This window comes from Hippopotamus amphibius, chromosome 10 (assembly GCF_030028045.1).
Source record: "Hippopotamus amphibius kiboko isolate mHipAmp2 chromosome 10, mHipAmp2.hap2, whole genome shotgun sequence".
In the NCBI taxonomy this organism is placed as follows: Eukaryota; Metazoa; Chordata; class Mammalia; order Artiodactyla; family Hippopotamidae; genus Hippopotamus; species Hippopotamus amphibius.
In genome coordinates, this window is record NC_080195.1 from 33,270,291 (window position 1) to 33,276,290 (window position 6,000).

Below are 6,000 nucleotides of genomic sequence, written 5' to 3' on the forward strand. Positions count from 1 at the left end.
ACCCCCCACAGGCAGGATCAACAGCAAGTCCGCCTTTGAAGTTTCTTCTCTGCTTCCACAGCTGAGCTGGGAAGGGTGGGGGTTGCCCTGCAGCCACACTTCAAAGTGACACCAGTTGATTGTCCTGCTTTTGCCCCTGGATCCACCAAGGGTTCAATGGAACTATTTTCTTTGGAAGAAAAACGCATGACTAATAAACAGGTCACTAACACGCGTGTTCTTCTCCTCATTTCTTTTACTACACAAGATGCTTGGCGGTAAGCACGGTGGGGCAGCCTCCCTGGGGGCACAGCTGGGCTCAGCCTGCTGGTCCAAGGGGCACAGATGTTTGCTGTTGACCCCACATCGTTTCAGGTGGAGTTCCTGATAGGATTCATCAGAAAACGAGATGCAGAGTTTATGGAAATATATGTAAATATTGAGTAGAAATAAGAAAGAAAATGGTAATAAAAATATTTTCAGACATTAAGAATAAATGCATCTTAGTACTCCACATGTAAAATAATCAACAAATTTTATGTAATGTCACTTATATGTGGAATCTTTAAAAAAGTGATACAAGTGAACTTATTTACAAAACAAAAACAGACTGCGGTTTTGAAAACAAACTGATGGTTACCAAAGAGGAACGGTGGGGGGGAGGGATAAATTAGGAGTTTGGGATTAACATATATATACTACTATGTGTGAAATAGATAACCAACAAGGACTAGCACAGGGAACTCTACTCAAGATTCTGTAATAACCTAAATGGGAAAAGAATCTGAGAAAGAATGGATATATGTGTATGTATACCTGAACCACTTTCCTGTACACCTGAAACTAACACGACATTGTAAACCAACTATACTCCAATATAAAATAAAAATTAAGAGAAAGAATAAATAAGTCTTAGAAAATATAATTAAAGAGAGAAGGGACCAAAGTATATTATAGGGAGCTAAGTAATTCATTCAACAAGCAGGTACGGAGGACACGCTCTATGCTAGCCATATGCCATCCTCTATAGGCTGTTTGATTCTAATGACAGAATCAAAATGGGAATAGGTGCTGGAGAACTGGAAGTAAAAAGGACAGTTGCTTATCTCAACCTGTATGCAAAATAATGACACTCACAGAAGAGGGACTGGAGCTTAGTCTTAACTATTTCCCACCTGACTCCCTAATCAAGCCAGAGCCAGACTCACACAAAACTACAAAGCAAGAAACATTCCCGCCTGTCTCTTTGCCCCTCTTCAGCCTCCTATCAGTCTGTATGGGCGAGACAGGTCTTGACGGAGGATTTAAGAGTGGGGATGAGCCCTACATGGAAACTTCCAGCAGCAGGTCGTCTTTCTCCTATCCTGGACCACTCGCCCAAAAATGAACGAGCAGCCTTTAGCAGTGGAGTCTATACTGAGCTTTATTTTATTTAGATAGAGTTAAAGGCTAAAGCCATTTATGCAGCATTCCACACCCGAGGTAGGAAGGTGGTAAGTCAAAGGGGAAGCCAATTACTGTCTGGGGTGATTGGTAGCTGTTCAGCACCAAATGTGATACTGAAGGACCACTATGCTGTTCACATCTTTTATTTTTGATGTTTTTAGTCCCAAAGTTTCTTTCTTCTCTTCCAAATCAAGAAACGACAGAGGTCTCACTGTTGTGAAAGAGCAGCTCCAACCAGGGATTTGTATGAAAAAAATATTTTGATAGATTGCAAGCTAGCTGAAGAAAGTTGGGGAGTTTTAACTGCAACCAATGTGAATGTTGTTAAACTCAATTGCAAATGCCTTTGGCCTCAGAAATCTGAAAAAAAAAAAAGCACCACATAAACGTAAAGTAGTTATGACGTAATAAGTGTATGTTTATTATATTCATTTTGGGGGAAGGGATTGCAAGTGTCTCTGAATAACATTTTATTTTGAGGTTTAAGAAAACAGACCCATTTGTGTTGACTACAAGCTAATAGAAACCTTATATTTGAAATGCTTTCTAGCAGCCAGTACTAGAACAGTAACTAGCCCAAAGTAAATGTTTGGTAAGTAGCTGCTGAAATAAGTAATTTACTGGCAATGATTTACAAAATCGATGTTTATTTTTTAAGTTTTAAAAAAGTGTAGGTTCTGCTTCTGGTAATGGAGGAATAATTGTGTCAGACTAACTCTCTTATGGATAAGGAGTTCAGAACAAAACATAAAAACAATTATTTGAAGGAAAGCATAAGCAGACAATACAGGAAGAAAATGACCCTTGAAAGAGGGAATGGCACCCACTGAGATTTGTGTTTATATGAGTTTTTTGCCTGAAGGTATTTCTTAATCCACCAGTTGAAAATAGCTAGAACTCAAGCAGAAAACTACAGTGAAATTGGTTTGAGGAACAGGACAGACTTCAGAGCTTCTAGACTGAAAAGTGAAGAGGAACATTACAGAAAGAAGTGAACCCCAGAAGGGAGAACCCCAAAATCTGCATATAAATTCTGCCAAGTCCTTGTCTGATCCCTGAATCTACACGAGAGACCCTAATGAGACTGGCAGAAAACAAGAAGCTGAAAGGCTGAAAGAACTAAGCAGGGTATTCAGCTGTTGCCTACCATTGGAGATACAATTTGAATCCTGCGAAATTAATTCCCTGCTAGAACAAAACCCAACACTGTTCAGAGGAAGATAAAAGAATCCAGGGTCTCTAACACCAGATCACCCACAATGCCCAACATACAATAAAAAATTACAGGAATGAGAAGAGCAGGAAAATGTGACCCACAGTCAAGAGAAGAAATGGGACAATATGGTCCACAGTCAAGAGAAAAAACAGTCAGTATAAAACAAACTGTATAAAAAAGTCCATATAAAAAACAGTCAATAGAAAGACTCCGAGATGACCCAGATGTTGAATTATAAACAAGGACTTCAAGATAGCTATTATAAATATGTTTAGATAAATGAAGTACTTTCAGATAAATGGTAGTTGAAAGGCTTTATCAGCAGCAGATCTGCTGTACAAGAAGTACTAAATGAAGTTCTTTGGGAAAAGAAAAAGAGAAGTGATAGCAGCTGGAAGCTCAAATCTAAGCAAAGTGTAGGCAGGATGAATGACCAGCTGAGGAAAGACAATGGGAGAACAAGTATGGGCTTCTATCAAGTGGGAATAAAGAGTGTATAGGATTTTTTGTACTATTTTAACTTTTCTATAAGCTTGAAATTCCTTTTTTCAGTTATAGAAAAAGTATTTGTAAATCAATTTCTTAGTTAACCAAATTCTATTTTTTGTATCATACCAATCATTGGCAAAACTGAAAAGTAAGAAATGAGTCTAAAGGTGTCTTGGACAACATTATGCTTCTTTCTTCTCCACTTCTTCCCACACAGTGTCCAATATCCTTCTGTTCTCTATCAAAATCTATTCCAAGAAAGAATCTGAAACACGCTTCCACAAAAGTATAAATGACTGATAACGTGTTATGTCGTACAGGATGTTTGTTCTGTATTTTCACAGAAAGAGCCTTCAGTTGGAAAGAAGTGAAATTTTCAGACATTACAGAGAAGTTTAATTTTAAAGGCCTTTATGGCCTCTGAAATCATATCATGTAAGCAATTAACTAAACTCCACCTATTCATTTGGCTACCACATCCAATTCTGCTCTCCTGCATCATCCTAGTTCAAACACTAGCAATCAGAATGTCACCTCTTCTCCACCAACATGATTAAATGCATTGGAATCCCTAAGTACAGAGAGGGATTCTCAGTTTTGTATCTGTTAAAACAGGGAAAAGTCAACTCTGTCTCATCGCAGTAGGGTGGGAAGAGAGATGAGCTTTTGGCTACCATTTTACAAATGAGGAAAAGAGAACAACAGGATTGGCTCTTCCAATCCTGAACGTCTGCAATACTGAGAAATGTAAAGATTAAATGGGCAAAAACGTCTCTGAGGCAAACAGGAAGAGGTACAAAGGCAGGGATATAAAAAGGCAATTTCTGACAAACATACAGCTTGCTGTCAAGTTTTTTCTTTATCTACTACAGTGGATACTTTAAAAATGCTAGGTGTCTAACAAATAATCATTTAATTAAATCATCTAAAAGAAAGCAGCCAGGCCTATGGAATAAAGCTGTCTTAATAGTTTTCCATTTATTTCCAGTGCAAGAGAGTAATAGTGTTTCTACCATCTTTGCAGCTCTTACTACAAGTCCTGTATACTTTGTAACAGCAGTTAAACTGCAACAACATATCGTATTTTATTTTATTTTTTTAGTAGCTTACCACAACAAACATTTATTTTCTCACAGTTGAAGAATTCAAGAACAGTGTCTCAGGGTGGCTCTGGGTCTCTCTTGAGGTTGCAGTGAGTATGTCAGCCTTCAGGTGGGGCTGCCTTCAGCTGAAGGCTGGAAGGGCTGCTTCCCTCACATGCTGGTGGCAGGAGACCTTACTTCTTCACCATGTGAGCTGTATCATGTTAATACCCTCCCCAAACCAAAAAACAAAACAAAACAAAAAAGGAGGATGGATTGATTTTCCTTAAAATATCCCAGACACAGTAAGTATACTATATATTTTTATGGTGTTACAATTTTAAATATATATATATATATATAATTATTCTTCAAAAAACATTGGCAAGATGGCGGCAAAGTAGAAGGACATGGAATGCATCTCTCTCCACAGATGCATCAGGAACACATCAAAAGACGCAATAATTCCCACAGAGAACCAGCTGAACACCAGCAGACGACCTCGGACACCAGAAAGTACTGCAAAGATCCTGACATAACTGGTATTTGTTTGACTCAACACTCTGCCATTAGTCTGGGGCTTGGACAGTCTTCTTTAAATCCCTTTATTGCCGGCACAAGCAACCTCTGAAGTCTGGACTACTCCATCAGAAGGCAAGTAGGAGGCTCTGGGGAGGGAGCACTGAATCAAGAATGCTAGACTACTAGGGAGTCCTCAGACACAAGGAATATTAACTGCAGAGAACTCTCATGGAGCCCTGTATCAAAGTCTAAGACCTGGCTCTGTCCGACTGCCTGCAACTGCCAGTGCTGGACACCTCACACCAAACTACAAACAAGACAGGAACACAAACCCACCCATCAGCACACAGACTACCTAAAGCCATATTAACTTCACAGATACCCTAAAAGACACCACCTGACACGGCCCTGCTCCTCAGAGAGAAAAGACACAGAGCCACAGACCGGAAAGCAGACACCAGACCACCCCACCAGGAAGCCTACTCAAGACACTGGACAAACCCCACCAGAGGGGGCAGAGGGCAGAAACAGGAGGAATTACTACTAGGAAGCATAGGAAAAGGAGACAGCAAATCCTATAAATTAGACAAAATGAGAAAACAAAGAAACACCATTCAGTCAAAGGAGCAGGAAAAAAACCCACAAGACCAAATAAATGAAGAGGAAATAGGAAAATTGCCTGAAAAAGAATTCAGAGTAATGATAGTAAAGATGATCCAAAATCTCAACAACAAAATACAGAAAATACAAGAAATGGTTAATAAGGACTTAGAAGAACTAAAGAGCACACAAACAGTAATGGACAACAAAATAACCGAAATTAAAAATACTCTAGATGGTATAACCAGCAGAATAACTAAGACAGAAGAAAGAATAAGTGAGTTGGAAGATAGAGTGGCAGAAATAACTACCACAGAGCAGGAAAGAGAAAAAAGAATAAAAAGAATGGAAGACAGTCTCAGAGACCTTGGTAACAACATTAAGCACACCAACATTCGAATCATAGGCATCCCAGAAGAAGAAGAAGAAGAAAAAAAAGGGTCTGAGAAAATATTTGAAGAGGTTATTGTGGAAAAATTCCCCAACATGGGAAAGGAAGTAATTAATCAAGTCCAAGAAGCACAGAGAGTCCCATACAGAATAAACCCAAGGAGAAATACACTGAGGCACATATTAATCAAAATAATGAAAATTAAACACAAAGAAAAAATATTAAAAGCAGCAAGGGAAAATCAACAAATAACATATAAGGGAAAATCCATAAGG